Source organism: Meriones unguiculatus, chromosome X (genome assembly GCF_030254825.1).
Source record: "Meriones unguiculatus strain TT.TT164.6M chromosome X, Bangor_MerUng_6.1, whole genome shotgun sequence".
Lineage (NCBI taxonomy): Eukaryota > Metazoa > Chordata > Mammalia > Rodentia > Muridae > Meriones > Meriones unguiculatus.
This window is the reverse complement of record NC_083369.1, coordinates 158,380,500-158,392,642: the sequence shown is the minus strand read 5'-3', so window position 1 is coordinate 158,392,642 and position 12,143 is coordinate 158,380,500.

Sequence of the window (12,143 nt, the reverse complement as noted above, 5' to 3'; positions counted from 1 at the left end):
AGCCCGCGTTACCTGGGATTTCTTCTGGGTTCTGCCTGGGTAGCCGTGAGTGGACCCGACAGATTCCCACGCCATGGGAGCCTCCCCTCACCTGGGAAACACGATCGATGTAGTTTCAGGGCCCCGAGTTCAGTCTCCTGGTCTCTGTATGGAAAGTGCTGTCCTGCTGCTCAGACGCGCTGTTTTCCCGGCGCTGCCATCTTGGCTCCCAAGATTTATTATTAAAGATATCTGTGGAGCAGGTTTCTTCTGACTTAGTAACTGTTCTATTGCTAGGAAAAAAAAAAAAAAAAAAAAAAAAAAAAACATGACTAAGGTGACTTATAAAAAAACGCATTTACTTTAGAGGCTTACAGTTTTAAAAGGTTAGTCAATGATCACCAGGACAGGAAGCATGACAGCAGACAGTTAAGCTTTGTGATGGAGAAGTAGCAGAGAGCTCATAAATTGATCTGAAAGTTGCAGGTAGAGAGCCAGAGACCTAGAGAGCAACAGAGAGAGAAAAAAAAAGAGACAGAGATGAGGCTTGTGTGAGTTTTTGCAACCTCAAAGCCCAACACCAGATCTATGCTTCCTCCAATACGGAACCTCCTAAAGCTTTTCAAACAATTCCACTAACTGAAGAACAGTTAAGTATTCAAAGATACGAGCCTATGGGAGCCATTCTCATTCTTATCACCACACCTTCCCTGTGTATTCTGCTTGAATGACCTTATCTCAGATATTCAAAGTGTGTAGTCTGTGGCTGTGAGTCACCTTACCACTTGATTTAGGAAGAATCTGATGACAAGCTAATAGATATGGTCACCGGCAGGATTCCTTTCCCCAGGAATAATAAGGACACCACATCATTACTAGCTATTGGCCAGAAGTGGCTCTCAGAGTGGACCTCTTCAAAACGGCAGCAGATTTTTCCAAAGTGTGCATATCAAGAAGACAACAGCACCAGAACCAAACCCAGGATGAGGAGACACATTGTCATTTTGCCATAACGTCAATTAAAAGTAAACTGCTGATCCAGCTCACTTTCATGCAAAGAGACTTTGACAAGGCCATTTACAACAGAATTTGACATCTATGAAAAGCTCTGGTTCCTTTGACTCCAGGACAATGCACTTGCTCCAACCTTATCACATCAAGTTTCTAAACCAGAGGCTGACATACCTTTTCTGCAATAAACTATGTACTTGGTATGTTAGGTCATGTGGGCCATATGTATCCATTGAAACTACTCATCTTCACCACTGTGGATGAAGTTAGTCACTGACAACATGTAAACAAATGGATGTAATTTTATGTCAATAATACTTTTTTTTTAAAAAATATGCAATAACCTGGACACTACAAGATTGTGTTTAGTGAAACCTGCTCTATATAAGACCATATCCCTAAGAGTACATTACCAGATGTCAAGAAGTTCAGTTTGTTACCCACAATATATATGGCACCCCTACCCTGGATGAACTTGGGCCACACCTAAACAGGTTTTGGATACTTCTGCAGCTAGCCTGTGACAAATAATAATAAATGCCCATAGTTATCCCAGGGTAGTTTACTCCAGCAAGAAGAGGTCCAAGCTGGTGTTACTTTTCAGTTTGTTTTTAATTACTCAACATTTATACATATAGAATGCTCTGTTGGGTGCAGGAATAAGGAAGAAAGAGGAATTACAGGCAATAGTGAAGTCAGTCAGGGCACCATGTTGTGAGAAAGAAGGACTGAGAGCCAGCTGCTGCTCTTTAGAAACACATGCTTCTAGTACAGGGGCAGATAGACCGAGGGTCTGAAAAGGAAGGTTTCTACATCTGAATCAACATGTTGTCTTGGACAGAACACAAAGGTGGCACTGCTGGTGATTGACACACACCAAAGTAGAGTGTTCCTGAAGTCCAGGGTTGAGGGCAGAAATGACCTACTGAGTCACATGGGACAATACAAATGTGCTACTTTATATCATGATCTTTTTTTTTTAGAAATGATTACAATGCAGTGTTCACAAAACAAAAACCATGTGGAAAACCAGTTATTTAAGCAGAAACTGCATGTTTCGTTCATCTGTTCTTGATGATTTTGGACAAAAAAAAATCATAATTTTGGATGGGATACTCTTCATTAATAATGATTTGACAAGTTAATACAGTCTAAACCTTCTTCTGAATTCCCTCTTAACATTTTCTTTTTCTTTCCAAACTCCTGTTGACTTTCTCTTAATTGGAAAAAGTAACATCCTCTTTTCCACACTGATTTCTATGTCCCTCTTGTTGATAGCTGCTGACATGCAGAATGAATTATAATGGAACAACAACAGAAAATGTTCAGGAAAAACTCATCTTCTCCCTTAGTGCTTCTGGATCAAAGGTCAAGTTCAGGATGAAATTCCAGATAAAGAATGCTGAATGAGAAAATCTCTGAGATTCATTGAAGGACACCTGTCATAACTGAAGGTGCTATAGTTAAGTGGATGCTCCCTTGTGCAAGCAACCAAAGGCATCAGGAAAGGGACCATAGGAGCCAAAAATAGACAGTTTGTGGAAACAGAGGAGAAAATGACAGTACTTTAGGACATGATAAATAACTCTCCAAAGTGCCAAATATCATGGGGCTGTAACTTGCCTACGCACTGTGGATTGACCCCTAAAGTGGCCTGAATGTTTTGCATCAACACTTCAGAAACAATTGGATGAAACCCATAAGGCTAAGTTGCACACAGATTGGTCCACTAAAAATTGGACTCAAGGCCTGGTATATGTTCTACCACGGGGCTACAATCATAGACCCCAGGGAGATAATCTGTGCTTGAAGTAGCACTATTTGAAGTGATTTAGTGAACCTGCTTTAGAAATTATATTATTTAATTATAGCTAATTATGCTTGGTAAGATATTAATATTTTTGATTGTTTACTTTAAGCACCTTCAAAGATCCACAAGGAGAAGTATGTCCACCAATCTGTATGACTTTCTAAACCTTAGTATTTCAAAGATGTTAAAATATCTGTACCTTTTAAATGATAAAGCTCTTTCAAAAACTTCATTCATTCTCCTTCTTCAGCTACAAGTATCTAACTTAGAAACAGGCATCAACTATTTAAAGATCCACAGCACTTGCTGTTACTGGCTACCAAGGCTCCCTCAGATACATCCTTTACCATAGTATAAATGGAAACTCACTATAGGTAATACATTTTACCTATAGGTAAAACTATAGGTGATAGTAACTATAGGTAAATTTCCTCCACACAAGGCTTTGAGGTTCATCTCTCAAGTGCTGGACTTACAGGGGTGCCAACTTTCCTCATCTCTCTTTCTCTGATTGTGTGTATACATGAGTGAGAATCTGCATGTGCTTGTGTGTGACAGTCTGAAGGTGAGCCTGATCACCTTTAATTGAGGCAGGGTTGCTCACTGACCATGAAGAGCAGCTGTTCCAAATTGTCTACTAAAGAGCTTGCTCAGTGCATCCCATATCTCTGGTTCCTGAGTAGTGGGATTAAATGTGGACACCAGGCATGCCCAGCTTTTATGTGGGTTCAAGGTATGCAAACATTGCTCTTCGTGCTTATACTGAGTCATCTCTCCACCCCACCTCAATTTTATTCTTATTCTTCAATTAGGTAAATCCCTTTTTCCCTTAGTGTATACACACACACATACACACACACACACTTTGAAGTGTCTCCCCAAAAGATGTTCATAGGCAATGCCAAGAACCTATGTCAACGAGCCTGGTGGATGTGCTCATGCTACAGATCTTGAAAAAGGACAACCATTGGGGAAGGCAGAGGCAAGTGGATCTCTGAGTTTGAGGCCAGCCTAGTCTACAAATTAAGTTCAGGACAGCCAAGGCTACACAGAAAAACCCTGTCTCCAGGAAAAAACTGAAGGAAGGACATAAGGAAGGAAGGAAGGAAGGAAGGAAGGAAGGAAGGAAGGAAGGAAAGAAAGAAAGAAAGAAAGAAAGAAAGAAAGAAAGAAAGAAAGAAAGAAAGAAAGAAAGAAAGAAAGAAAAGGATAATACTGGATTGTTCTGTGGACTCTAAATACCATGGCAGGTGTATTTGTATCTGAGGCAGAAGGAAATCTGAGACACAAAATAGAAGATATACGTTGTCCTAGTCACTTTTTTATTGCTGCAGCAAAACTCCATGACCAGGCAACCTATAAAAGAAAGCATTTAATGTGAGCTCACAGTTCCAGAGGATTAGACCATCATGGTAGGGACCATGGCAGCAAGCAGGCACACATGACCCTGAAGCAGTAGTTGAGGGTTTACATCTAATCCATAATCAGGAAACACAGAGAGCTAACTGAGAATGACATTAGCTTTTGAAGCCCTAAATCCCCCCTCCAACTCCCTGCCCCCTGCCAGTGAAACACCTTCTCCAGCAAGGCTACTCCTAATTCTTCCCAAAACAGTTCCACTAATTTCAAAACAAGCATTCAAATACATGAGCCTCTGGGGGCCAGTCTCATTCAAGCCACCACTTACACAGAGAAAGAAAGGTCATAGCAAGGTGATGCAGACAGAGACCTGACCATAGCTAATAAATGCTCTAGCCACCCAACCCAGAGAAGGCAAAGAATAGTTTCTGTCTTTGGAGCTGGAGTGAGTACAACTCTGTGACATCTTGATTTGGAAAGTCCAGCCTTTTTTACTATGGTAGTGAAGGCTTTTATTACAGTAATCTATTAATTCGGGCATAAAAACCAGCATACAGACAAGTACACCACATGTTGTGTAGGTTCAGGGAGAGGGTGCACAAAGTTGTGAGAACATTAAGTATACTATGTGTTGTGAAAGGCAATGATAAATAGAGGCATATTTTTTTTTCAATGCAGTTTATTCAGAACCTTGAACAATCACCGGACCCTGGGGAAAGCCAGCCCACAGCTTAAATAGCCTCTGGGTAGCCAACCCCAGCATGCCACGTGGGCAATGCAGATAGGTCCACATACATGGAAGCAAGCAAGATCCTCAGCCTTAGCCAAATGTGGGGTTGTTTGTGACAGAGAGCACTCACCATCGGGAAGGTGGAAGGCGGAAAGCAACTCCATCTTTAAGGCGTGGAGGCATATTTTCAACATCAGAATTTTAATGCTTTTAGCCCAGCAATGGTGGCACTCACCTTTAATCCAGCATTCAGGAGGCAGGGGCAGGTGGACCTGGTCTACCAAGTGAGTTTCAGGACAGCCAGAGCTACACAGAGAAAACCTAACTTAAAAAAAAGAAAAAAAAAAAAAAAGAAAAAAAGAAAAGAAAAGAAGTGTAATGTAATGATTTTAATTTAAATGTACTTTTTTAAAGACAGGGAGTACAGTGTAATACATAAATTTTATAGCTTGATACGGCAAATCAAGTTTTCTTCCTTGTCATCGTAATATTCCCTCTTCCTTCCTCTCTCTTTCCCTCCCTCTCTCACTCTCTTTCAGCTCCACCACATTTCAGTTAAAGAGACAGGTTATATGAGAGCCTGTCAGGTCCAGCTGAGCCTGTCATGTCCAGTTGAGGTTTACATGTCCAGCTGAGCCTTTCATGCTTCTAGCTGAGCTTTTTACATCTAGCAGAGACTGTGGGTTCAGTTGTTTCTGTATACTGTTGAGACTCTTATGTTCAGCTGTGCATGTCTTATCCATCTGAGCCTGTCTCCAGCTGAACCTGTCATGTCCAGCTGAACGTGTCTTGTCTCTATCTGAGCTTTTCACATTCAACAGAGTTTATTATATCTAGCTGAGTCTGTCTCCAGCTAAGCTTTTCACATCCAGCAGAGCCTGTCCCATTAACCCTGTCTACTGCTGATACTCTCATGTCCAGCTGTGCCTGTCATGTTCATCTGAGCTTGTCTCCAGATGAGCCTGCCATGTCTATTGAGTCTGTCATCATTGAGGCTGTCTCCAGCTGAGCTTGTCATGTCCCGCTGAGCATGTCATGTCCAGGTGAGTCTATCTGCAGCAGAGCCTGTCATTACCAATTGAGTTTGTCTCCAGCTGAGCCAGTCTCAAACTGAGCCTGTCTCCAACTGAGCCAGTCTCAAACTGAGCCTGTCTCCAGCAGAGACTGCCATGTCCAATTTCACCTGTCCTATCCAGTTGAGCCTATCTTGTCCATTTGATCCTGACATGTCCAGCTTAGCCTCTCTTGTCCATTGAGCCAGTTCCCTAGTTTGGCTTTTTATGTCCACCTTAGACAGTATCAAGCTGAGCCTATCTCCAGCTGAGAAAGTCATATCCAGTTGAGCCTGACATGTCTAACTGAACCTGACTTGTCCACTGGAGCCTGTCAGGTCCAGAGGAGCCTGGTATGTCCACCTGACCTTGTCATGTCCAGTTGAGCCTGTTTCCAACTGAGACTTTCACATCCAGCAGAGCAAGTATGTCCAGTTGATCCTGTGTCTTGCTAAGCCTGTGACGTCCAGCTGAGATTTTCATGTCCCACTGAGTGTGTCACGTCCAGGTGAGCCTGCCAATCTACAGCTGAGCCTGAACTTTCCAGGTAAGCTTGCATGTCAAGCTTTGCCTCCTGTCCTGTAGAGCTGAGCCTGTCTCCTGCTGAGCATAAAATGTACAGCTGAGATTGGCATGTCCAATTGAGACTGTCATTTCCAGCAGAGCATGTCATATCTCTAGCTGACCTTTATACATCCAGCAGAGCCTGTCATGTCCAGTAGATACTCCATACTCCTGAGACTCTCAAGTCCAGTGTGCTTGCCATGTCCACCTGAGCCTGTCACCTCCAGGTAAGTCTGTCACCATGGAGGCTGTCTCCAGCTGAGTTTGTCAGGTCCCTCTGAGCCTGTCATATCCAGGTGAGATCTGTCTTCAGCTAAGTCAGTCTCAAGCTGAGCCTGTCTCTAGCTAGGCCTGTCATGTACATTTGAGCCTGCATGTCCAACTTAGCCTGTCTTGTCCAGTGGAGCCTGTCAGGTACAGCTGAGCCTGTCTTCAGCTTAGCTTTTCACATCCAGAAGAGCCTGTCATGTCCAGTTGATCTTATGTCCTGCTGAGTCTGCCTTGTCCAGCTGAGTTGATCATATTAAGGCAATCTCCAGCTGAGCTTGTCATATCCCACTGAGCCTGTCCTGTCCAGGTGAGCCTATCTGTAGAAGAGCCTGTCATGACCAATTGAGCCTGTCTCCAGCTGAGCGAGTCTCAAGCTGGGCCTGTCATGTACATTTGAGCCTGCATGTCCAACTTAGCCTGTCTTGTCCAGTGGAGCCTGTCAGGTACAGCTGAGCCTGTCTTCAGCTTGGCTTTTCACATCCAGCAGAGCCTGTCATGTACAGTTGATCTTATGTCCTGCTGAGTCTGCCTTGTCCAGCTGGGTTTATCACATTAAAGCTATATCCATCTGAGCTTGTCATATCCCAATGAGATTGTCATAGCCAGGTGAGCCTGTCCTGTCCAGGTGAGCCTATCTGTAGAAGAGCCTGTCATGACCAATTGAGCCTGTCTCCAGCTGAGCGAGTCTCAAGCTGAGACAGTCTCTAGCTGAGCCTGTCACCTACATTTGAGCCTGCATGTCCAACTGAGCAATGTCCACTGTCCACTGTCTTGCCCAGTGGAACCTGTCAGATGCAGCTGAGCCTGGTATGTCCAGCTGACCTTCTCATGTCCCACTGAGACTGTCATATCCAGCTGTGCCTGTCAGGTCCATTTGAGCCTGTCTACAGCTTACCCTGTTATGTCCAGCTGAGGTAGTCTTTATTGAGGCTGTCTCCAGCTGAGCTTGTCATGTCTTGCTCTACCTGTCATGTCTAGGTGATCCTGTATTGTCCAGGTGAGCCTATCTGCAGCAGTGCATGCTTATTGCTGCTGCATTCACAAAAGCCATTAAGAAGAATCACGCTAAATATCCCTCCAGGGATGGACAGATTTTTTTTAAAACTATGTTACAAATACACAGTGGAATTTGATTTAAACAAGCAAAATGAATGGAAATTAAAAATTACATTAAATAAGAAAATTCTTGCTCAGAAAGACAAACAGCACTTGCTCTCTGTCATATGCAGACCCTATCTTTTGATTTCTATAATGCACTTATGTGGGGGTAGTATAGAATCCAGAAAGCCTGTCAAGTGCAAACCCTATCTTTTGATTTCTATAATGCACTTATGTGGGGGTAGTATAGAAGCCAGAAAGGGGCCAATGAGAGACATAAAAAGGAACTTAATAGAAGAGCAAGTTTAGTAGTGCATGTAAGCTACAAAAGTAAAAGGGGGACTACTGGGAATAGAAGGGTATGGGGGCGGGGGCAGAAAGCTGTGATGGAGGGACAACAATCAAAACTAAGTAGGTATGAAAATGGATAATGGAAATGGAAAATATTTGCTGTGTTAATTAAAATTATTTCACTTTCAGTTTGTGGAGTTAGTTTGTTTTTAATAGGGTTTCATTAGGTAGCCCTAGCTGGCCTAGAACTGGCTATGTGGACCAGGATGGCCTTGAACTCACAGAGATCTGCCTGCATCTGCCTTCCAAGTGTTAGGATTAAAAGTGTGCACCACCACACCTGCCCCTAAGGGGGAATAAAAAACCAGAGCTAGTGTTATATGTGGTGATTATTATTTACTATTGATATACTTTTAGTAATGCTGTTGTTGATCCTAAACAGCTATATACCTAAATCACCACACAAAACTGAGATTTATTTAATTAACCTAGATCATAATGCTGGGCAATAGTTGTTCAATCCTAAACCTCCAAGCCCACGTAGTTTCTACCATTCAGATTTCCCACATTATATTTGCTTTTAATGATATCTTAGGTCGGATCCATCTCTCCACATCTGTCCAAGACCTCTCTCCCAGCTCTGCTCTCCTGCTTCTGCTCTCCCAGCTAGCCTCCTGCCCTTCTCTCCTCCTCTGCCACCCACACCTTCCTGTCCACTGGTTCCTCCCTCCCTCCCTCTCTTCCTGCTTCCTTTCCATTGCTCAAAATTGTGGCTGGTTGTTTTATTTTGGCATGTTTAAACAAAGTTGACACAAGTGATGCTTAGAATAAGTATTACAATGCAATGTGTGGACTGAAACCAGAGAGTGGGGGAGAGAAATCAGCATTTGAACGAACAAGGGTAAGGTGTATACATTCCAAAAGAACATTATACCAACAAGCTAGTGAGTGGTTAAAGGTTCTTGTTACTAGGCCTAATGACTGAGCTCAACCACTAGGTCCCACATTGTAAAAGAAGAGAGTCTATCCCTGTAGGCTGTCTTTTTGTCTCTACACATATCAAGTGGTAGATGTATGCCCCCATAGATGTACACACATATATTCCTATAAATAAATGCAGTATTTCAAAAGATAAAGGTATCACAGTGAAAAGGGCTGGATGGCCAATTAAAAATATGGACTACCAAAGCACTGGCCACAATACTGACCATATATATTTGATCTCAAGGACCCATGTGATGGAAAGAACAAACTCCCTCAAGTGCTAGGACTTCCTCCACACACAAGACATGGCTCAAATGCACGTGCATGCACACACCCCACAGACTAAATTCAACAAAAATCATTTTATTATTTTAAAATAATTTCATACTTGATCATATATATTTCCCTCCCCAAACTCATCCCAGATCCTTTCCTGTACCCACCCAACTTCATATTCTCTCTCTTTGCCAGGAGCCAAAGCCAACTAGTGAATCCAAATTCATTTAGTGGAGCCAAAGCCAATTAGTGGAAAGTTACCAACTGCTGCACTGTGACCTAAGGTCATGGGTGATAGATTTCCGTGAAAACATCTGCTTGTTAGGCTTGAAGCATCCTTGAGATATCTTAAGGAAACATTCTTACGGTATCTTGCAGGGGCAGTATCTTGAACCATAAACCACTTTGCTATCTTCTGCAGTAATAAACTATCCTTCTCCCTATAAAACTGTGTAAAAATTTCAAATAAACAAGGCCTTGATCAGACAAACTGTTTTGGTCTCCACTCTTCGATTCTCTTGTTCCCACCCCATTCATTTCACCCTTAATTAGGAACCTGTTGAACCCCCACTGGCCAGCGCAATTCTTAAAATAAAACAAAACACCAACCAGTATTTTTCATGCTACCCACCTTCTCTTGATGATGCAACCTGCCTTGGTGTGTCACTGGTATAAACTGACTGTCACTCTACTGATGAAAACTGATTTTCCCCATTTCCCAGGAGTCAATAATAGCAAACATTTTCTTGGTTAAGAGTTGTACAGTGTGTGCACATCTACTTCTCTGGGCTTGGATTTTGTCAAGCACTAACTTTTGCAGGTTTTGTGCATGCTGTAACAGTCTCTGTGAGTTCATAAATGCAAGAAAAAAATATTTTTTTTAAAAACATGCTAGCAAGTACCCAAAGCCTGCTTACAATTTACTCATCCAAATTCTGTAGTGCTCACAGTTCTAGCAGTGGACTGAAGAAAAGTTTACTCTTGTCCATGTGGGCTCAGGTAATGTATTTGCCAAGGACATTTTGTATTTTTGTACACACCAGATACATTGTTCACACACACAAACCCTCCAAGGAAGGTTTGTTTCTCTTCAGTCATATTTCATCATGACGTCTACCCTTGGCAACTTTAGCAAATCCACTTGAAACCTCCCCACACACACCTCTTCTTAAACATTACTAAAAATAATAATACACAAATCTCTCATTTGGCCTGAGTCTTTCATCTTATAGATCTTATTCCTTCCTTGCACAGCCGAACTCAAACAATCCATTCCTTCACCAGTAATCTCAACTGAGTCTGTTCTATCAGTTTACTGCAATTTCATTCTGTATCAAGCACATAACATAAGTCAGCCTTCTTACCTTGCCAACTGAGTGCAGATAAGCACCAAGTATATGTAAACTGCTGAAACAACAAATACATGGTTTTACTTTTTTTTTTTTTTTTTTTTTTTTTTTTGAGGCAGAGTCTTACAATAGTATTCTGGCTAGCTGGCAGTGACACTATATAGAGGAAGTCTAGCCTTGAACTCCTTCAGTCTCTACCTCTGTTCAAGGTAAAGGTATCACCACCACACACAGTTCAAATTCATGAGTACCTTCTCTATTGCGGTGTGTGAAGGAGGCTGAAGGACAGGGCAGTCAGAGTCCAATGTTTACCTGTTTCCTATTCTGCACTGTTAAATGTTAGCTATTCTGCCCTGATCACCACAGCCTTCCAACAGATGGTCACAACCTCTTCTCTGCACTTCAGTTTTTCCATCTGCATTACTACTATTTTATACTAGATTATTGATTAAATGCCTATCTCTTCTCTTTCCTATAAGTTCTTCAACAGTAGAGATCCTATTTCAGCAAAGTCTACAGTCTTGTGTTCCTCCTTGCCAAGCCTTAATTCTTCCCTAGTTTGTGATGCATAACAGGTCATCAACACATGAACGCTCTTCCTTTTCATCTCTTTCACAATCTGCTCCTAAGCCACACTCTTCTAGTTCCTTACACAATGCCATTACACACACATGCTACTCTTTCCCTATCATCAGCTGGTCTTGCTGAATATGGATGGCCTCTCAATTGCCTATTAGAAATAACAAGATTTTGTTGTTTGTTACTTATAGAGTTTACAACTTCCATCAAGGTTCTCTCAGATCTAAGTCCACTCTTATTTCTGGCAGTTTCCATTTCAGTCCCCAGTAACACTAAGCCATAATGCCTCTGCCAAAGAGCACGGGGTTCATTCTCTTCCTGAGAATGCCTTAGTCATTTCCCATCTTCTGGAGTACTTTTCTCCAACAAAGTTTCTCAAATTCTTACTAATCTTAAAGGATTAGCATATAGCATTCTGTTGATACATGTGCTTCCTTGACCCAGAACTACTCCTCAGTTCCCCCGTATATGATCTCAATATTCATTCAGTAAAGACTGTTTTAATTTAGAGTTAATTATTTTTGTCTAATGAATGCTCTTTGTCCCAACCCACTCCACTTTTTGAATACTAACCTGGATAGGTTTCCAGAGTTTCTATTGCCTGTCAGAAAGCCCACGGGGAAGTGTGGATAAGACAACCATGAAAAAAGTAATGCTGATTAGTCTCACCAAAATTCTAACCCTACAATGTATCCATCAAACACATTAGGTTGATAATCATGCTACTTAGCAATATTACTACCTTTGCTCATATGTCCCTCTGTGAGCATTCATTTGTTGATGACAACCAA